The sequence below is a fragment of the Eleutherodactylus coqui genome, chromosome 7 (genome assembly GCF_035609145.1).
Source record: "Eleutherodactylus coqui strain aEleCoq1 chromosome 7, aEleCoq1.hap1, whole genome shotgun sequence".
In the NCBI taxonomy this organism is placed as follows: Eukaryota; Metazoa; Chordata; class Amphibia; order Anura; family Eleutherodactylidae; genus Eleutherodactylus; species Eleutherodactylus coqui.
In genome coordinates this window covers 74368548-74392243 of record NC_089843.1, presented here as the reverse complement: position 1 = coordinate 74392243, position 23696 = coordinate 74368548, and positions in this window count along the sequence as shown.

Here is a 23696-nt window from a genome sequence, read left to right as displayed (position 1 = left end):
CGTATTATGGTGCGTAATACGCAACACAATATGTCATGCCACTGATTCTTTCACGCGATTGCACATTGCGTGAACAAATACGCTGATGTGAACGAACCCATTGAAATCAATAGGTCCCATACACTGCGTGTTACGCGTGCAAAAATTTGCGTAAATACGCTCATGTGAACAAGCCCTTACTATATAATTACAATCAGCCCTTTGAAGGCAACTGAAAGGCCCAATGCACACGGACGGATTTGCATTGCCTCTGCCTTCGGATTCCGCAGCAAATATATGCCATGCAATGTAAAAGCAGGTTTTCATGCCCATGAGCGGAAATCAATTGTGATTTTCCGCTCGTGGGGGGGAAATCGCAGCATGCTCTATTTTGAGCCGGATTACGTGCGGACGGCTTCCATTGAAGTCAATAGAAGCCGTCCGACCCCCGCCCCTTCCGCAATCTTCATTGCAGAAAGGCTGCGAGATTCGTGCCATCGCCTAGCAACGGCGCGGAATTATCTGTACTTCGCATGCCGCCCAACACATCCGCAGCACAGATGAAAAGAATCCGGACAGGTACGCAGGGGTCACCGGCCGGGCACAGGGTCGGATTCCGCTGCGGAATCCAGCATGCGGAATCCGACCCGGCCCTGTGCATTCGGCCTAAAGCTGATGTGACCTTCAGTGAACATGAGTTTGACACCCTGCTATAGAGGGTGCAGAGGTAACAGTCGCACTCCTTGCAGCGTGAGTTCCGTAAAAACACACTGGTATATAGACACCACATTGTAGGCGCAGCACACTCTTACAGATTTTGCATTGCAGCCCAGGGACTTCAGGTTACACCTTTGCTGGAGCCCCTGGGGCAGTAACAGGTCAGAATTATATACCGTATTCTCTAATCCCACCCTATGAGGCTCTTATGACACAGCTTGCTGGCCACAGCTTCTACTTATGCTATTGGAGAACTTTAACAAATGTAGCCCATTATTTCCTGCTGCTGCCCTAGTCCCATCTCTGAAAACATTGACCTTGCATGCAAATCCACCTATTTCTACTAAATCTAAAGTGTCTTCCACCATTAATAAATAGCGTCCTGATATCTCACTGGAGCCACAAAATTAGAAAACTTGATAAACGTTGACATTGGACAAAGTTACATCTTTCCCCGACACAATAAACAAGATGGATTACATGCCGTATACAGTAACATCGCAAGAAGGGATTGTTAGAAAAAAAAACCCTCATTCCAGATCTCCATTTACTGTTTACAAGCTAACTTTAAAATACTTTCTAAGGAATATTTACTTGTCATAAGACATCAATCACCGCATTGTACTACTCAAATGTGTTGCTGTTCAGCATGACTGCCCTTTCAAGCTAAAGCGCACAAACAAAATCCTGACAGCCAACATTACGGATTCAAAAGCCTCATTTATAAGCACTAGGCACCAAACAGAAACTATTATATTGAGTCACATCCAAAAACATTTTAGCATCAGTAAAGCCTTTCTCCCTAAAACACTCCTGCCGCTCCCCCTTCTAAGATTACTGAACAAGACAATAAAGCTCCCCATATACCTAATATTAAGCTAATTCTCCTTCCAAGCTTCTCTTCTGATATTGGTAGAAGCATGGGCATCCTACCCAAGCTCTATCGGCTTGGATGCACTGCAGATACTAGAACAAATTGCTTGTAAGGGCTTGAATAGGCAGGCTTAACATTTACTGAAGGGCCCACACTAAGTAGAAGCGTGCACGGGCTCGCCGGGCCGTAATTTGCTAAATATTGGACAAGTATATTGATGTTATTTGTGTAAAGCGTGTAAGTGACAAAGGAAAGCTATAATGGTGGGAAGTAACCTGTTGGGTGGGATTTAAGGGAGTAAGAGTGTTTTTGTGAGTGTACATCCAAGTGCTGGGTTCCCGTATTGGTGGGTGTGCCACAGTGCAGCATTTAGCCAAGGGTAGTCCTGAGTTGAGCATTGTAGAATTCTTCCTAGTGAGTGCTGATGAAAGGGATTCACACCTGAGGGGTTAATGCTGCCATTGCAAGTCCTAGGGTGTACTGAGCTTCACAGAGGAGCACCAAGGTGGCCGCTCTACTGAGAAAGGCCAGCTAAACTCCTAATTACCCATACAAGTCAGGATACAAATCTCTTACCACACCATATGGCTAAGGGCCGGTTGCATCAAAGTTTTGATCTGATATCAACAAGATTTGATCTAAGATTAAGTAGAAAATCATTACACCAACACGATTTAGGCTGTGAGCTTGGTTCAAATCTAGGATCAATTTGATCCCCTCGATTTTGGCAGATCAAACTAGTTGAACTTAGTTTAGCAGCTGAAATGCAAGATGGCAGACTCAGCTGATAGCCTGATCAGCTGGTGAAATTACACCTTTTGATGATGGCCGTTAAGGGGCTTTATTCTGCTGCAATTGTCTTTTTACATCGCTGCAATAGAAGGTCTCTCATGCCAGTGTGAGTGGGTGCTCAGCTGTTGGAAAGCAGCTTTGCACTTGCTCAAGCAGTGGGGACCGAAGAGATTACCGCTCCCCTCTGTTTAACCCTTTACATGCCATGATCTATGCAACTGCAGCATGTAAGAGGCTTACAGAGAAAGGGGGCTCCCTCTGTCACCCATTGGACGCCCCAATGTGATTGCGACATCCCAATTCATTTCTATAGCATCCGGAAGCTTGAATATGGCCTCTGGGTCTGCCAACTTATGGCAGCCTATGAAGCTTTGCCTCTGGCATCCATTCAATGAATGACTATCACACTGAATGAAAGCACACGCGCGATAATCGTTGGGAAAGGTGAGTCATGCAGCAAATGGATGTTCAACAGTGGCATTTGTCATCTATAGACTGTAATAGCATCTATTTAATGGATCCATCATAAACCACTACTGATAAACTCATGATGCATCTTCTAAGTGGCTACCATTATGGTCTGTGGGTTACTGTTAGGTATCTGTCACAGCTTCCATTTACTGTCTATGTTGGAAGTTTGTAACGTTGTGGTTGGGAAGTCAAGTGGAAGTTGTAGGCAGGTTATGGTAGACTAATTTTAACTAACTGAAGCTGTTAAACGTAACAGCCTTGAGCAGGTGAGCTTTCATGGCCAGCTTGAAGGAGCAAGTAATGGACTGTTAGGGCTCTTTCACCCAGATGCACTTGTACTTTTTAACATCTATGTCCCCAAAAAACATCATTTCAGACCTCTGTGGGGCATTCACATTGTCACTTTTTTTATTTTACAGCAGGGCTGGGGGGTTGGAGTCAGAGTCCCATTTTGGTTGGTGTCAGTAGAAATGCACCAACTCCAACCCCAGCTTATAAAAATATACATATATACATGTGTGTATAAGTTGGAGTTGGAGTCGGTACATTTCTACTGACTCCAACTCCCAATCCCTGCTGTGAAATAAATAAAGAAATGACCATGTGAATGTCCCCCAGAGGTCTGATATGAAGATAAAACAAGATTACAAAGTTCTTATTAACTTTACTGGAACTTATACCACAGCATAGATGGGCCACCCGGGGAAAGGCAATAACTGATTTTCTATTGCTTCTTCCACACCTAGTTATCAATGTTTTTGATAAATAGGGCCTTAGAAGAATAGAACATATATTTATAGGACCTTTCAAAACTTTACTAAACTTCTATAAAAAGGAAATCTGCAACAAATTCTGCATAAAATTTATTATATCATATTTATAGGAATTTAGGAAAGTTTTGGAATGTCCTATTCTCCTAAACCCCTATCTACCACAAACATTTGAGCAGCCAAAGAAAATCAGTTATTGCCTCACCCCTGTGTGGCCCATTTATGCTGTGTTCTAAGTTCCAGTTAAGTTAATAAGAACTTTGTAATCTTGTCTGTTATAACCTCATAATTATCCTGAGAGGGTGTACCGCCCCGGTGGAACCTACATTTACAGTCATGTGGTTTTAAATAAGCTGTAGTCATTTAAAGGGGTTGGAAAAAAAGGCTGCTTTTTCCCAAACCCAGTGCCACCCTTATCCGTGGGTTGTGTTTGGTATTGCAGTTCAGTTCCATTCAAGTGAATGGGAGCTGAGCTGCAATACCATACATAACCCTATAGACAAGGGTGGTGCTGTGTTTGGAAGAAAACAGCTATGTTTTTCTAACCCTGGGCAACCTCTTCAAAATATTCATTGCATTTATTAATATTATATGTTTAATGCACTTTGGGTCACTTTGTTGGTGAGCGTCCATCCCATATCCAGAAGTCACGCTGTTGCTGTAACAGGGTTTTGGGAAGTCCTACCGTTTTATCTGTTAATTTTGATTTTTCTTTACATTTTTGTGCCCTCTGATGCTGATGAGTGTAATGATGTTGCAGAGCAGATGATAAATGTCTGTGAGACATGGAAGCAGTTATAGTGATGCAACAGGTCATGGTCTTGGCAAAAGGGAGCTTGCCAGTCTCCCAAGAGCTGCCAGAAAATTTCTTAGACCAGCTCTACTGAGCTGGTTGGCATGATTGAGACTAGAGATGAGCGAGCACCAAAATGCTCGAGTGCTCGTTACTCGAGTCGAACTTTCAGTGATGCTTGAGAGTTCGTTTCGAGTAACGAACCCCATTGAAGTCAATGGACGACTCGAGCATTTTTGTATATCACTGGTGCTCTGCTAAGGTTTTCATTTGTGAAAATCTTAGCAAATCACCAAAGTCATGTAAAAAACACAGAAATGGATAGGGCAGGCAAGGAGCAACATGCAGGGCTGCATTTCGGGCTCCGAGGTCTCACTATTAAGCCACAATAGTGGCAAGAGAGAGACCCCCCCCCTCCCCCCCACTGTCAGCATAACGATCATTCTCCTCTGCCACAGCTGTAACAGCTGTGGCAGAGAAGAACGATGTTAGCCCATTGAAAGCAATGGGCTGCCGGCGAGCGTGGGATGAATTTTCGGGAAGGGCTTAAAAATATAAGCCCTTACCTGAAAAAGAAAGATTTTAGTGTAAAAAAGAATAAAAATGCAGGCATTCTCTTCAATGGAGCCGCTGCTGCTGCCGGCGACTCCATTGAAGACAATGGTCCGCTGGCACACCTGAATTCTTTTTCAGGCAAGGGCTTTACATATAAGCCATTCCCTGGAAATGAATTAAAAGTGATTTAAAAAAACAAAAAAAATAGATACTCACCTCCCTTCAGCTGCCGGGGCACTGCAGCGTGTTCTCCTGCTGTCCCCTGCACTGTGGTGCTGAACTGCTGTCATTCAGCTGAGAGCTGCGCTGAGCCAATCAGAGGCAGCATTCACTCACCCATTCATGAAATCATGAATGGGTGTGAGTGAGATCTGCCTCTGATTGGTCAGGCTGTGACCAATCAGAGGCAGCTCATTCAGCAGGTGGGGATTTTAAATCCCCGGCTGCTGAATACTACTCACAGCTGTTCAGAGCAGTTCAGGAGGACTGCCAGCTGGCCGCAGCTGAACTCCGTCTGCCAGGACCAGGTGAGTATATATATTTTTTTTATTTTTACACATTTCTGGATGAATTGCAGGGAAGGGCTTATATATTTAAGCTCTTCCCGAAAATTCATCCTGCGCTCGCCAGCAGCCCATTGCTTTCAATGGAGTCGGCTGTATTGCCGGCTCCATTGAATTCAATGGGCTAACATCGTTCTGCCGGGACAAGGTGAGTATATTCTTTTTTTTACTTTTTACACATTTTAAGATGATTTTTAGGTAAGGGCTTATATTTTTAAGCCCTTCCCGAAAATTCATCCCGCGCTAGCCGGCAGCCCATTGCTCTCAATAGAGCCAACTGTATTGCCGGCTCCATTGAATTCAATGGTCAGTGCTCGTTTAATTGAGACGAGCACCGCATGGTGCTCGTCTCGAGTAACCAGCATCTCTAGCACCCTAATACTCGAACGAGCATCAAGCTCGGACGAGTATGCTCGCTCATCTCTAATTGAGACCAAAAGACTTAGCATAGTGACCGAGTGAGGCTAACTCAGTTGCTGATTAACCCCTTAACGCTCCAGGACGTATAGTTACATCATAGATGTTCGGGGTTTGTACAAAGGGGGATTGGGAGCCGATCCTGTTCCATACAATGTGGGTGCCGGGTGTTTCTCACAGCTGACACCCACTGGCAACAACTGTGTTCAGTGTTTACACTGATCATGACTGCTAATCCTTTAAATGCTACCATCACTTATGATAGCAGCATTTAATGCCCTGATTGGAGTTCGTGGAGTCTCGTATGCCCCTAATGAATAAAATCGCAGGGTGCCGTTCAGTGACATGCCAACCAGAGGCCTGCTTAAAGCCCACAGTGCTGCCATTGCAGATTGCCTATCAAGCCATGCCTATGGTGTAGCTTGATAGACTGCCTGTCAGAACGTGTTATAATGTAATACTATGGTGTTACATTATACTGCTGGAGTGATCAAACTATCGCAAGTTCAAATGTAAAAATCAGTTTTAAAAAGTTTTATTAATCATTAAAAAAAATAGAAGGTGATAAAAGTAAAAAGAAAATCCTTTTCACGTATTCATAATAAAAAAAAATCCAAATACAAAGCCCCCAAAACATATTTTGTATCCCGGAATCCATAAAAGTCTGATCTTTGAAAGTAATACATTATTTAGCCTGCATGGTGAATGTTGTCAGATAAAAGAATACACAACGTCAGAATCACGCTTTTTTGGTCACCTGTCTCCCAAAAAATGTAATAAAAAAACTATCAAAAAGTCCTATGTACTTCAAAATGGTACCAATAGAAACTACAGGACGTTCCGCAAAAAACAAGTCCGCTCACAACTAGGCCAACGGAAAAATAAAAAAAGTTGTGACTGTTAGAAGATGGCGGCCGATAATAATTTTATTTTTTACATAGCTATATTTTATTTTTTTAAAAGCAGTACAACAAAAAAAATACAAATTTTGTATCGTAGTAATCGTACTGACCAATGGAATAAAGTTATCATGTCATTCTTGTTGCAGTGTGTACGCTACAGAAAGAAGATCCCCTCCCCCCTCAAAGATGGCGAAATAGCGTTTTTTTGTCACTTCACTCCACTTAGAATTTTTGAAAATTTTTCAGTACATTATATGGTAGATAAAATAATACCATTGAAAATTACAACTCATCCCTCAAAAAACAAGCCCTCAGACCATTATGATGATGTATAAGTGGGGAGGAAAAACAAAAATGTAAAAATATAAGAGCTGCGTCCTTAAGGGGTTAAGAGCCTGCACCATCCATCAGACAAGACCAGCACTGGGTGATTCTGTCTACAAAAAGAACTGTCTGGTGTGTACTTCCCACTGAGTTTAACCAAAGACGTGGTACATCTGAAATGAGGTGCTAAATCATTGTTGAGCTCCCAAAAGGTGCCTATGATGGGAGCTCCGCACAGCATTTTCCAACAGAGAAAGGTGGTATCGCCAAGCCCAGGTGGTCTCCCCGGAAGTTAGTACCCAAAACTGTCTTAGGTATCCCTAGTAGTCCAGGATATTATAACTGTATTTACTAGCATTTTGATAGTCTCTTCTGTGGAGGAGAGGAAGGGATGCATACAAAAAATATGAGAGTGTGAATAGTGGGGTATTGTTGACAGAGAAGAATATTTTAGGTGTGGTTGAAGATTGTGATGGAGAAAAGATGGCAGGCTACTCATATATTGCCTACACCATCTGTTACGCAAGACCAGCACTGTCTACAAAAAGACCGGTCTGGTGTGTACTTCACACTGATTAAAAGTTGTCGAGTTTAAGAAAAGATGGGGTCCGTCTAAAATGAGGTGATGAATCACTTCCAAGTTCCCAGAAGGGCCTAAGGACCAAACCTTCCCTCAGGGCTTTTCCATAGAGGTAGTGTGTAGAAAGGTAGTACCGCTAAGCCCCATGGTCTCTTCCATGGTTAGTCTATGCCTGAACCTGTTTGAGGTATCCCCAGTAGTCCAGAATATGACAAGTGTATTTACTAGCATTTTGTTTGACTCCTGTGTGGAGGAGAGGATACAAGAAATGTGAGAGTGTGAATAGCGGGATACCGTTGGCAGAGAAGGATATTGTAGGTGGATGAAGATTGTGATGGCGAAAAGATGACAGGCTACTGATATATTACCGCTTTTTATTTTCTGTACTGAACGTCTTTTTCTTCGGTCAAGTGGAAGAACCTTGTGTACATTTGTAGAAAACAAATACTCAATGGCTTCTTATATCGGATCAATTAGAATCTTAGTTGCAATTCTAATACAAAGGAGGGAACGCTATAGCTGGAATAATTCTGGCTTATAATAAAAACAGAATGTACTGGCCAAGAAATAAATCATAAATCATTGCATTAGGAACAAACCTACCTAGCTTAAACTGATAAATATTTGTTTGTTCCCTCTAGACCGTATCTCCGTGTTTATTCTAGGTCCTCGGGAAATGCCAAGCAAACAGAACTGGTACAAATTCACTGGACGGTGTTGTCTGAATGCTCTTGAACTAGCCAAGCGTCTCCTGCCTGTGGGAGTCCTCCTATTTATCATGTTTATGTATTATTAATTCCCTTGTTACTATAGGGCTTTTTAATCTTTCTCAATCAGACGTAACATTCAGCTGGCAATGGCTAGATTGGAAATTCCAATTTTGAGGATACAGGAATTCAAGGACCATTTAAGTGACTCCATGAGGTCAGCACATAGTGACAACCCATTAGGCAGGAGGAAGCACTCCACTAAGTTCATATGTTACGATAACTCACTTTGGACAAAGTTGTTGTTGTGCATACATGAAGCCATTGAACATATGAAAAAACTTTAGACACTTATCAAATCTATGTGCTTTTTTGGCCCTATGTGCCATGGTATGGTACCACAGATGGAGAAAACTGATGCAACAATGATAACGCATTACAGTGCAATCTGTGTGAGTGAGCGGTGAAGCCACATGACATGACAGGAAGACCTGTACTGGAAGGGTATAGAGAGTAGACCTGAGTCTAGCCACCAAGGAGCAAGCCAGTGGGCTGAGAGAAGAAACTGAATGATGCAGAGTTTGACAGAAGCAGTGCCGAGGAGAGTTAGTTGCTATTAGATCGTCAGTGAAAACTAGTGATCAGACTCTAAGGCATCAATGTAATAAAACCAGTGGACTTGTAAGTCTGAGAGAGACTATGTGCATGTGTGAGCAAAAGATGATTTGTTGCATGCTGAGGCAAGGCCAAGATTGATAGCCTAGATGCCTAGAGAAGGATCTACCCAGACACTGTATGTGTGCCAGGGTGTGTTGGAGGTGGGCATGGAGGCCTACTGGTTCTGTATGGTATCCTGTGGCATATTGGTCCACATTTGCTGTAAGCCTCTGGATCATGCAAACTCATAGGCTGTTGAAGTTGGTGTCCTAGATCAGTGGTCCCCAACTCCAGTCCTCAGGGACCACCAACAGGTCATGTTTTCAGGATTTCCTCAGTATTGCACAGGTGATGTAATTATTGTCAGTGCCTCAGACATTGCCACAGGTGTTCTTACTATAGGATATCCTGAAAACATGACCTGTTGGTGGTCCCTGAGGACTGGAGTTGGAGACCTTTGTCCTAGATGATCCCATACATGTTCTCTTGGCAATAAATTTGGAAGTGCGGTAATATTGTGGAGACATTCCTGTGACCCACTTGTGTGCATCTTGGAAGCCACTATGAGAGGAACACATGTGGCTGCAGGATGTCCTGAACATATTGCTGAGCTGTCATTGTCCCTTGTTCCACTCCTAGGGGCAACAGACAGCAAGCTGGGTACTCATTTTATCCACCTTGAGAGGTTAAGTCAACCTTGAGCTAGCTACCTGAACTACACGGGGATTGAAGCTGCTACATTCAGGTCATGAGCAAGAGCTTAGGACTGCACTTCTGCGGCCTTAACACTCTGTACCACACAAGGCTCTCCATGTAGGTACTGTAGCACAATTAAAAAGTCAGTGCAGCCAATCCCTACCACCCATTGCCTTAGGCACAGTCTATCAAGAACATGTAATAACTACTTTCCTATATGCACATAATATACATAATGCACATAAAAGTACCCCTTTGACACGGCCCTCTGGAGGGCCTTCATGATAGTGCCAGCTACAGTGCCCTATAAGTGTGTATTCCCACAGTTTCTTACAGCAACTTTCTCTGAATTGAAGGAAAACTGCTACATTTTTTGCTATGATTATGGAAAGTTAATAAAACCGTCAGTCCCAGTATTCATTTTCACATTTTACATGATCCCTATGATGCATTTTGCATCTATACATTTGTGTTTATATAAGCAGTTGCTTCAAAAAAAAAGCCGTGGAAACTCAAATAGTTCCACTCATTTACAAACGCAAGCAAAAAATCATTATCTGGAATGGCAAACTAGGGCAAATAAAATAAAAGAGATTTATCACTGCTCTGCAGCGGCTACTTTCTGCTTGAGAAATCCAGTCTCTTGGCCCACTTTTGCAAGTCTTTCTCTTCTTAATATATGAAAACTGCGATTCAGGGAGTTCAGTGCTGTATTTACCAACAGGCTTATGTAAACTAGTTACAGGTATTACATTAAGGAGAGAATATGCTTAGCATTAATGACATAAATTGCCCTTTCTACTGGTAAACAGCAGTTTCAGATGGTTGTAATGTTCCTACATTTTAGTATCTTTATTACGGCTGCAACATCTGGGCCTCCTGTAGTTCCTGCAGGGGTTTAACGAGGTTACCCGGCCTTTAAAAATTAATTGCCTATGTTCAAGATAGGCCATCAATATCCGATTGTGAAGGTGGGGTGCAGGGGGGGGGGGCGAGAGCGCCTGAAGCCCCTGCCAATCAGCTGACTGAAGGCAGAGCAGCGATGCCCCACCAATCAGATATTGAGGGCCCATCCTGAGGATAGGCTATCAAGTTTTAAACACTAAATAACCCCTTTGGTTCTGTTGAACCATAGGAAGTTTGTGTGCTGTTGGCATGACAGAAGCTAAAATGTGCCCACATTACCAAGAGTGGGATAAGTTCTCAAGAGGGGATTCAGAATGCACCCCACCTCTCTGGTTCCCTGATGTTCAGCATAATAGCTGTCAAATGGACAATAATTGGTTTCATTGCACTAAAGGTAAGCACATCACCAGACTATATAAATTACAGTTTGGACCTATATTGCTAAACCACTAACAGGTGAAGAAAATAACATTGATTATATTGTGACAGTGGCCCCTGCCAAGAGGTGGGATATATTAGGCAGAAAGTGAATAGTCAGGTCTTGCAGTTGATATATTGGAAGCAGGACAAATAGTCAAGCCTAAGGAATTGACAAGGTCCAAATTGTGATGACTGGTTGATTGGGTCAGAGCATCTCCAAAATGACTGGTCTTGTGGAGAGTGTTCACTGTATGCAATAGATAGTATCTACCAAATGTGGTCCAAGGAAGGACAACTAGTGAGAGAGTCATAGCCACCCTAGGCTCATTGATGCATGTGGGGAGCAAAGATTAGCTCACCTTTACCAATTTCACAGAAGAGCTGCTATAGCATGAATTGCTGAAGTTGCTACTGCAGGCTATTACGGAAAGAGGTCAGAAAACACAGGGCATCAAAGCTTGCTGCATAATTGCAAACTGTTTAGAAGGCCCATGCTGACCCCTGTCCATGGCTGAAGGTGTCTACAATGGGTATGTATCAGAACCTGAGCCACGGACCAAAGAGAAAAAGTGGCATGCTCTGATAAATCATATTATCCTTTACATCACGTGGATGCTCAGATGTGTGTGCATCACTTACCTAGGGAAGAGATGGTACCTGGAAACACTATGGTTAGAAAACACGCAGGCGGAGACAGTGTGATGCTCTGGGCAATGTTCCGCTGGGAAACTTTGAGTCCTGGCATTCATGTTAATGTTACTTGATATATCACCTATCCAAACGTTGTAGACCAAGTGCACTCCATCATGGCTGCCATATTCCCCAATGGTAATGGCTTCTTTCAGCAGGATAATGCGCCCTAACACACAGTAAAAATTGTTTAGGAATGGTTCAAGGAACATGTCAAAGAGTTCAACGTGGGGACTTGGCCTCCAAATTCTCCAAACCTGAATCCAACTGATCATCTGTGCTGGAAAAACAAGTGTGATAAATGGAGCCTCACTACCTAACAGGACTTAAAGCAACCCTTCAGTCCTAGACAAACAAATATGGCCTTCCACATCTCTGACTATGAGATGCACACTGTGTATTAGTATGCATCGGTAGTCTAAGACACTACATGCTTGTCTGATTGGGCAGTATTGGCCAATCAAAGCAGCATATGGTGTCTTAGATTAATGATGCATACTAATATACAGTGTGTATCAGGTCATGAAAGAAGCAGAACAGTCATTTGTCCATGACTGGAGGGTCGCTTTAAAGGATCTACTGCTAATGTCTTACAGCCAGGGGCGTAACTATAGAAGGTGCAGGGGATGCAGTTGCACCCGGACCCAGGAGCCTTAGGGGGCCCATAAGGCTTCTCTTTTCCATATAAGGAGCCCAGTACTATGAATAAAGCATTATAGTTGGGGGCCCTGTTACAGGTTTTGCATTGGGGCCCAGAAGCTTCAAATTATGTCTCTGTGCAGCATGGTTTAGGTATGGGTACGGGTACAGATACAGATAGAGGGGGGGCCCCAGCTCACCTTTTGCATCAGGGCCCCGGAGCCTTTAGTTACGCCCCCGCTTACAGCTCAAGTGGTGTCCAGCCTTCATGGGCTAAGAGCTGTTTTGGTGGAACCAGAAGGACCTGCGCAAACGTAGGCAGGTGGTTGTAGTGTTTTGGCTGTTATGATGCCTTTGTGTCCAAAACAAAAATATAAGAACAGAGTATAGCTTTTTGTTTGTTTGTTTATTAGTGAACTAAAAACTTTCTTTGTTGGGTCCTGTGTTTACACGGTACGGCAGGCGCTCATAATCACTCTTTTGTTTTAGTTACATGGAAGACTATTGGCCCGAGTAACAATATCCTAACTCTTCATTTGATTGAATAGAAGTCATAGAAAGTTTGAAGTAAGAGTACAAGAGCAACTTAGAGTATGAGCAGATCCTGGTCCTGACTTCCAATGTTGATGGTCACAATAGATACTTTTTTGTGCCCACCCTGTATGCTTCTGTTGTCAATTAGCAGACAGTGCAGGAAGTGGGAACCCACACTAGAATGTTATATCTGTACACCAACATAATAAGAATGAGACAACCCCTTTTCAGATTCCATATTTGAGAGTGATTTAATAAGTCAGGCTGCCCCGTTTGGGATTCGCATTTATTAGCGAGAGCACACAGTGACAACAACCAGCACCTCTGTCTCTAAATATTTAGCACATTCATGGAGTGCACTGTTATCTTATTAGCATCATGTAATCCTTGAGAGGAAATAAATATTGAGCACCAGGTACTCCTCCAGACTACAGCCGATCACTGGGGGTCTCAGCCCCAAGACACTCTATGATTAGCTCATCACCTGGGAACCCCACTAACAAATCTCTAAGGCTATCTGCGTAGGGGAGATATGAGCAACTTGTGACCCAGTTCTGGCCCCATCGGTTCAGGCTTAAAATGAACCTGGTTAGCTGCCATGGCCCGGAGGCTTAGGGGATAACTAACATAGAGAATTGGAACCAACATTGCTGAAAAAAACACGGTTTATAAACCGAAAAAAATAACAGGTAAAATGCAACTTGAGTTCAGGTCATCCGAAATATCACAGACTTTGGTAAAGTTTGTACATCTGCATCAACAGTTAGATATTAGAGTCCTGAGTCGGTTAACAAGAAACAACACCACACAACTATTCTCTTGGTACACAGTCCTCAGGCCTGATAGCATGGGGTACCTACATTAATTTAAAGCTCAGATGCTCAGGCCTGAACTTTAGTCGACTGGAATGGGTTCGGTGTAGTTGGAGAGGAGGGAACGGAGGTACAACTTGACACTAACTCTGCTATCCAATATTCCTTTCCACATATATCGAAAGAAAATTGTCCATAGGATGCTGGCTACAACCCAGTGGTGCAAAACCAGAAGATACTCTCTTCTTCCTCCATCCACAGCTTAGCAGCACCTCTTCACCAAACCCAATTCCGGTTTCTTCCCGATCAGCGTCCCATTCCTCCGTTCCCACCACCTCTTAAAGAGACAATCGCATTCAAGAAAACAACATAGTATTAAATGCTATACAATGATACCCTGTAGCCTCCTTACATGAGGACACGTGGATACTGTTGACAACTGCTCCAGACATGGACACCCCCTCCATCTCTCAGGAGGCCGCAGAGCATCAAGGGCCCAAAGTAAGTAGTTTTTTACTCAAATCATAAGAGGCCTATGTCTGAGACGTAACCTCTTGCATAGCAAAGCCAACCTTAAACAGTCTGGATGTTCGTGACCTGCCTTCACATTGCACAGACAACAGGCGCTCTTAAGGTCGTAATTAGTTGCTCAATCCTAAAGGTCACACTTCTTCTTTACTCACTGCAGCAGGAATTACTATTCCTGAGCATTATAAAAGAACGTGCATGTCTACCGTGCCTAGATTCCTATACATGTGTGATTGGTTTGCTCCATGTGATGAGCACCAGTTGACATGTGACACTGTCCCAGTGTCACAAACTGCGAACCTATGACTTGGCTGGTCAAGAAGATTCAGCTGTCCAGACACGTTACTATTTCACAGTCATATGACCAGATGTAGCAGAGCTGAAACTGTCTTTTATTCCTTTACAAATGCATGTTCAGATGACTTTCAGGGTTAAGATCATGCAGCAGATTTACGTGCAGTCCTATGTAAAAACATATCATGATACTACCATACTAGGCAGATTTAAGGGCTCACATGTACACAGAAACTATCATTGACAAATAAATCCCCAAATGCGCTAGAAAAAAAGTAGCGTGGAAAAATAACCAGATATCTTCGCTTAGTTACGCCAGTCTGTGACATCATCAAGCGTATTCATTTCACGACGATTAAGAATTTGCACTTACACATGATCTCAGTCAAACGTCATGAACGACCGTAATGGAAACAGACCGATATACACTTTTTTTTCTCTATTAACCCCTAATCAGCAAGTACACCGACTAATCTCTTACTTTGTAGGAGGGAAGAAAGAAGAGACGCATGTGTATAGTCTGCGTCCCATCACATGCAGCTCTCCTACCCAATTATAGTGAGACTACTCCACCTGTTCAGACCAGGCTGCCACCATGACAGGCATCTGCCAATCCATATTGCATTGACCTGCTTACAGATGGTGATGCATGTGCATCCTCTATAGTAGAGTTCATATGGATGATGACCTGGACAGAAAGCTGAAGGATCTGGGGAAGACAGATAATAAGTGAATGTCCCTGACTGCAAGGACAATATACAGTGTCCTGATTTCTGCACTGCAAGAATGCATTCCTTTTCTATAGACAGAAATGACAAGTCACTGGTTGTATTGCTTGAGGGCAGACAGGCACTGAGGTAGATGCAGCACCTTAATGTGTTAATGTCCCTATACCATTCCCATACACCGTATATGTGATTTTTCCATCCTTCATGCTTGAAAGAAAATTTCACCTGCATCAGGAACCCAATGCGCATTCAGAACACAGCACTATAGCTCTAGAAGTTAAAGAGCTAATACCCAATAAATGCCACACAATACTGTATCTGCCAACATTTACCCTCCAAAGTACCTAACATTAACATAAACTCCTTCTACTTTATTTATAGGACTCCAGTATAATTCATTATTCTTATATTCGGCATATGGGATAAATCCTAGACAGGTCGGCAGCCAGTAAATCTACAGGTTTGTGGTTGCAATCAGCTTCTAGCACTTGATTTATGGATAAGTGTTAGTACATTTGGAGGAGAGCATTGAACCTTCTTGGTTCCACCCTATGCACTGTCTGCAGTTCTTAGAAAACTACTTACTGTATGCAGATCTGCACTATGAGTTGATCATATACTGTAGTCTTGAAAGAGTTAAGTAGAGGTAAGAAGGCAATAATGAAGTCTGGACATGGAAATGACTAGATATAAGCAGATTATAGACACCAATGCTGTACAGGCAGCCAACATGCCAGGAGTGCTGAAATCTAGATTCTGCAAACATGACCAAAGTCTTCTATAGTTGTGTCAAATGTCACATACATTGTATCAAGGATAGCGGGATACATTCAAAACATTGAAAGTTTGGATACATCATTGCAAGTAGACTAGGTTAAGCTTAACTCTTTGCAACCCAGTTCATCTGAGTGTAATGTGTGTGATGTGTGTGATGACATGATGGTCACCTTCTCAATGACCTTTGAAGGAGCAGCAGCAGCATCAATATCACCTACCTGGCTGCAGGAGGTGTGATTGGAGAGGAAGGGTAGGAGAGCATCTTCTGGGAGCCCATAGCTCGCCATCCTATACAGAGGAAAAGCTGTGCAGGAGAAGAAGAGGAGGAGGAAGAGCTAGAAGGGTGCAGGTGGTGCAGTGTCTACAGAGGCTACCCTTGAATAGGCTAGGTGCTGCCTGGGTCTCCTTGCCTTGCTGCTGAAGGATGGAGTGTTGGGAGCAGATCCCGAGCAGTATGTGAGGACTAGAGGAAAAGCGAAGGAGGGGCAAGATACAGAGAGAGAGAAAGAGGAGGATGATGACTGTGTGACTGTGACACAGGGACAGAGGAGGCACAAGCACAGCTCCAAGACTTTGCACTTCATTTGTAAAACATAGAAGTCTTCTCCAAGCAAAGATGCAAGTCTTCTCCGCTCCAGACAGAATGCTTTTAAAGACACATTAGGAGTTCATTAAAAAGAAAAAAAAGCATTGCAAAACAAAGTTAACACAAGCTAGAAAACTCCAAGGAGACTTTAGGCATCCAGGGGCGCAATGATTCCTCTCTCCGCAGGACGGATAAGACAAGTACTAATGATAATTGTCACATTGACGGTACCGGATCAATTGCTTCAGGGCGCCTTCACACTGGCGATAAAATCGTGCGATGCAAGAGTGAGTGAAAAAACGCAGAATTATGAAACCAATTATTTTCAATGGTTTCCTTAACATTTGCGATGTTTTCACTCATGCGGTGGGGAGTGAAAAAAAAAATCGCAGCATGTCATATCTTTCTGCGTTTTGCGATGTTTTATCTCTCATGTTTTCCTATGGAGCCTCTGTTGTATCGCATCGCAACACTTGAATTTGCGATTTTTGTGCAAAGCGATACGTTTTTAACATTAGAAAGTCCTACTGTCTTACTCGTGAGAAAATTGCGTGGCAGCAATGTTTTTGCAAAACAAGGCAGCGCTAACGCTCAAAAATCGCTGTAAAAAAGATGCAGTTTTCTCAAGGCAAAATCATTTACTATTCGCCAAGAGATATTTACTTTACCAAAATCTAATCATGCCAAAAGCAGCATTACTCGTTACATATAGGACTGCAGTATGCAGAAAGGTCATGTAAACGGCTGCACCCCCCTCTGAACATGCAATGTTCACATAACACATGGCACGCAAACTAGCTACTGCTCAGATTTGGGGAGACATTTACTTAGGGCTCCTTCACACGGACATATGGGCATGCGCAAAACTTGTATGCACATTATGCAGAGAATAGAACCTATGGATATTAATGGGTTTATTCACATTTCCGTGCACATTCTTCGGTTGTGCAAAAATAGAACATGCTATAGCTTTCTGCCTATTTGTACACCAAAGGTTCCCATAGAAGTCAATGAGAGGTCCGCAAATGTGCACGTAATACACAAGGAGGTGCACGATACACTGCATAATTACGCTGGGGAAAAAAAACACATCTGGAACTCATTAGACGAATTAGGCATTTCAATAGGTGTGTGTTGGTATCCCACACGCAAAAAACATGCCCTGCGAGCAGAAAAAGTACAGTAAAAAGTGGCAACACACACACAAAAAAGTTTGCAATTGTGCTTACGCTCAAGGGAAGCCGGCCTTAGACTGGTGTTTTGTATGCCGATCTAAGTCAAGAGTGCCCTGAATTGAAGTGCGTTACTTTTATTAAGATTCGCATGCCGGGGAAAAAAATTTGGCACATGTCATGTCAGTCCATGTACCAGAATGTGAAATCTATGCCGGCCCCAAGCTGCTGTAAATGAGAGTAAATCCAGTGGGCTGTGGGAGTCATGCCTAGTTTTTAGACAAGTGCAGGCTGAAAAAAGGTCAAAAGTGGCAAATATTTATGACTTGCAAAAAATATGCGACTTTTTTTACTCGAGAAAACTGGTTGGAAAAAATGTTACAGGATAAATTCCCCTTTTAATGGTTTTCAGGAAACAATTTTAGCAACATTTAAAAAAAATAACCACAAATTGCGCGGATAAGGATTTATGAAATAAACCCGTATGTTGAAACCTGCATGTAAAATCTGTCATGATGACCGTTACCTGCCATCCCATGAGTGCTGTTGTCAATAGATATAAGGCCTCAAGGACATTTCTTGAAGCTGTTTCTTTAAGAACAAAATTAATTCACGATGACAACAAAGCTGCTTATGCTAAAACGCAACGCAGATCGTAAACATAGCCACGTGCTTGGATTTACCGTATTATAAAAATAGAAAAAACATTCTTAATAACCAATTGTACTGAAAGTATCTAAAGTATGGTTCACTAGGGGCCTCTGAGGTGCAAATCCCAGGAGGAAAGTAAAACACACAGTTATTTAATGGTGCATGGTGGTACTGTTTGGTAGATGAATTGCAGTGGTATATGGGAACTATTATGTCATTTATTTGGATACTGCATATTATTTGCGTACTATATGGCGGTATTATGTGGGTTGTTTATGGCAGTTTTCTATTAGCAGGTGAGTCATGACATCCAGAAAGAAGTGTCAGGGGTTTAACCAATCAGAGGGAAGAGATTAGAACGGTGAGAGAGAGTTCAGAATTGAGAAAGCAGTATATGGCGGTATTATGTGGTCAGAAATTACAATAAAAACTTACCACAATTTATTACACGTTATAAAACTGGCCCTGCTCTGAGTGGCAGTTGTTGTTTGTCTCCCCTTCCCCGCCCTTTACCAATAAAAGCCACCATTGCATCGCCTTACAATCATTTTGTTCTTGTGTAGCGTAGTCATGGATTCTGTTATACGGCAGAACGTACAAGACCTTAAAGGGGTTGCCCTAATTCTAGCTGTTTTGCTGCAGAAGGCTCTATACATTGCACAGTGGTTGGGGTTGGTACTGTAGGCTGAGACCTGCTGAAGTCAACAGGACTCAGACGACTTTCATTGACTCTATTCACCGCACATTACGTGGCTATGCATCACACGCCCAATGCACAGTGAAAAAACGTAATATTGATGGTAGAAGGGTGACCTGTACTGGCCGCCATACATGACTGCAGTTTGTGTATTTCTCTATGGAGTGTTGTATGTAACTTTCCATTGGTTGCAGAGGTGAGGTGGGAGTTCCGGAGGAGTAGAGTTCATAGAGAGCTGCAAGCTGGAGTGCAATTCCAGTGGTACCGAGCCTCAAGAGAAACTGTATTGCCACGAGAGAGAGCTGCCAAAAGATGTAAGGAGTGCCCTGGAGAATCTGTGCCTGTTAGGAAGGGACAGTTGCATAAGAAAGGAGGCAGCTGATGCTTGAGAAGTGCAGCTCCATAACGTGTCAGAACCAACGTTGCTGATAACAAAAATCTGCAGGGACTACAGCTAGAGAGATGGCTACAAAGGATCCACATTGTCCTGCAGCTCAGGGTAGTCCCAAGTGAGGTCCAAACATGCATCACCTACATTACTGTACCGAACACACTAGAGATATGTAAGTGAGGTTGGCCCTCAAGAAAAGGCCTGAAATGTGCACACAGGTAGAGATTTACATGTATACGCAGGCCTGCCAGTTATAATACACAAGCTCAAGTCAAGACCAGAGAAACATATATTCATCCGCTAGTTACGGACAAGTTATTGGACAACACTTGCGTTTCTTTCGGACTGTGTGCGGGTGACCTCCATTGCTGGGTTGAAACATTGGGTGGCACTACCATGTGTTCTGCAGTTGAAGTGTGTTGCTGATCTTTGTGATTTATAATAGACTGTTATCATACCCCAGTCATAGGGTATCTCTTACTTAAGGCCAGTTAGGTTGTCTAACATTTCTGAATAACTGCATATTACTTGTCCATTAACAGAAGTTTCTACGACAACTTCATCTCCAAGTTTGTTTCTTAAAAAAAAAAAAATATATATATATATATATATATATATATATTATTTGTAAGCCTGGTGTCCGGATCGTACCCTGATTCCTGTGTCACCTGCCACTACCGTGACATAGGGTGTCACAAAAAATGTATTGACACTTCAATAGTGGTTATCTATGTCTCACAATTTTTGAAAATCCGAATTGAATTATGGAAGCAATATGCAGTCTTATTTTGTCTCCAGAGATGTCAGTAGTCGTAGATGTTTAGATAAATCTAGCAATAAAGCTTTTCTAAGAATATTTGAAGTGTGCATCCGTTTTTGGGGACAATCTCTATACACTAGATCCTTACATAAATGTGATCTCCTATATATATTGCTATTAGAGATGAGCGAGCGTACTCGGCCACGCCCCATTTTCGCCCAAGCACCGCGATTTTCGAGTACTTCCATACTCGGGCGAAAAGATTCGGGGGGCGCCGTGGGTGAGTGCGGGGTTGCAGTGGGGAGTGGGGGGGAGAGGGAGAGAGAGAGGGCTCCCCCCTGTTCCCCGCTGCTACCCTCCGCGCCGCCACGCCTCCCCCCGCCCCCCGGCACCCCCCGAATCTTTTCACCCGAGTACTGAAGTACTCGAAAATCGCGGTGCTCGATCGAGTAAATACTCAAAATAAGTAGATTCTCTTATCTCTATTTGCTATACATTTGGTCTTTTAGACTATCCTAATCTATTGCATTGATAATTTGAAAAAAGTTTTCAAACACGAGGAGATGTTGGACATTTTATCCTCTGCAGATGATTGATGCTGCTGTCATGTACAGTCGAGTGTAAGTGACAATCTGTCGATAATTTATGTGTAGATCATTCAGGATTCTATCTAGAGATTTAAGAAGAGTCGCCAACTTTCACATCATGGCAAAAAGTTCTGTTCATGTTTGTTTGAAATAATTATTTGTTCGAGAAAATGAATCATCTCTATAACCTTGTCCAGTTCAATATCAGATAGGCCAACCAAACGATGTGATTTTCAGGGCTTACTGTCAGTTTTTGCATGTCCCCCTTTAATTGCATCATAAATTACAAGGGGCGTTCATTAAAGATTGCGCCTGACCCGCTTCTATTTATCACACGATGCTGACACTGCACATGTGTAATGATAGAAGTCTCTATAGGTTACGCGCCAATTTGCAGCTCTGAACTGATAACGGTCTTACTTTTACAGGTGCTAAAGTGGTGCGATGTCTGATAATTGACCCAGTGGAACACAAAGCAGTCATCAAGTTCCTTTACGTGAAAGGCCGCGCACCAATGAGATGAAAGAGGTTTATGGGGAGGATTCCCCATCATATGATGTAGTCAAGAGCTGGCATCGTCAATTCAAATGTGGTCGTACTTCGATGAAAACGGCTCAAATTCCAGGGCGACTCCACTCCGCTGTCGATGAATGCGCCATCCAGCAAGTGGAGGCTGCCGTTTTGGAAAATCGACACGTAACCATTCGCAACATAGCCCAAAATGTCAAGATTAGTGTGCGGCCCATGGAAAAAATCATCTTTCTATGCATAAGGTATCCGCTCGTTGGGTTCCCCAGCCTCTCACATCTTTCCTGAAGCAGGAACGAGTCAAATGCTCCCAGGCTCTTTTGATGATGTTCCAAGGAAAACCGGAGGACTTTCTCAACAGACTGATCACACAGGATGAAAGCTCGGTTCATCACTATGATCTGGAGACTTAAGTCCAGTTGATGCAATGGAAGCATCCGGACTTGCTGTTTCCAAAGAAGGCACGTGCCCAACCCTCGGCAGGTAAGGTCATGCTCACAGTCTTTTGTGACCAGTACGGAGTAGTCTTGATGGATTTCTTAGCAAAGGGTACAACGATTACTGAGGCATACTATGTTTCACTGCTGCAGAAACGGTGGGAGGCCAACAAAACCAAGAGATGTGGCATGCTCACCAAAGGTGTCTGCCTTCTGCAAGACAATGCCCCAGTTCACAACTCATGTGTTGCCTAGATGGAAGCACACTGCTGCGGGTATGAAATTCTACCGCATCCCCTTTATTCACCCGACCTCGCATCATCAAACTTCCACCTCTTTCCAACAATGAAGTCATTTGTGAAGGGAAAGCATTTTCCAGATGATGACACTCTGATTTCCGAAGTCACAATGTGACTTTTCAAGCAAAATGTCGACTACTGCAAGCGAGTTGTTTACAGTTGCATTAAGAGATGGGAGAAGTGTGTTCCTAGGTAACCCCTATGTAGAAAAGGACTAATAACTGTACCAAGTTTCATTGCTCTCAATCCACAGGAAGTTGGTCAGGGGAAATCTGTAATGAACGCCCCTCATACTAATATTAATTGTTTATAAATCAACTCATGAAGGTATAACCCCACATAGCAGCCCTCACATGGCTGGGTTGCAGCAGTGATGTAGTCAACAACTTTGCCTGTGATGCAGCTCTGTGCAGATTGCTAATGATTTTAGTGTTTACTAGCTATTAGTTGTTAATGACCACACGGTTTTAAGCAAACGTGCATCCACTCACAACTAGTAAACACGTAAATCATTAGAAAGCTGCACAAATTTGCATTACCAGTAAAGGCCCATTTAGACACAATGATTATCGCTCAAAATTTGCTCAAAAGCCGTCTTTTGAGCGATAATCGTTGTGTCTAACTGTACTTACATCGTGCAGTTTTTCTTAACCAGTCGCTGATCGTTCTCTTTCAGCATGCTGAAAGACAATGATCAGCCTTATCAGGGATTCACAGCAGGACACAGCTGATATTGTTTCAGCTGTATCCCGTTTCGTGAACACAGGCGGGGTATGAAGAACACAGCGGTCCAGCTGTGTTTGTCATACTACGCACGGAGCGCAGAGCTGTATATCAGCTGAGCGCACCGTGAACAGCCGGGGTATGAAGAACACAACGGTCGAGCTGTGTTCTGCATACCTCACTCGGAGGGCTCAGCTGTGTAACAGCCGGGCGCTCTGAGCAGAGAACAGCTGAATACAGAAGACAAGTGACCTTGCTTGTCTTCTGCATACCCCACTCGGAGTGCAAAGTGATCGTTCAACGTTTGAGCAATCACCTTGCGCTGTAAAGGCACACAAAGATTATCGCTAAAAAGACATCTTTTGAGTGATAATCATTGTGTCTAAACCAGGCTTAAGGTTGCAGGTCCCATCACTGCTACATGTGGCTATACCCTAAGAATTGCCCCTAGCAGCAAGTCTTTGCCTCCAAATTATTTTCAAAGGAAGCAGTCTTCTGCTGGACCAAGGACTTCATTGTTGAGTCACTACCTGCGCCATCGAAGGGTCTTCTGGTAGGTAGGTCCAATCCTGGCTCTCTTCTTCAATACTGTTCAGGAATTTGACTGCATATATGTTTGCAGGTGATTTTGAATGGAGCATGTTAGGTTCTATGAGCACTATAAACTAAAGTTATGGGTTGTGACTGACATACTACTTCCTCATTCCCTGTTGAGGACAATGTGTGCCCGCGCATGAAAT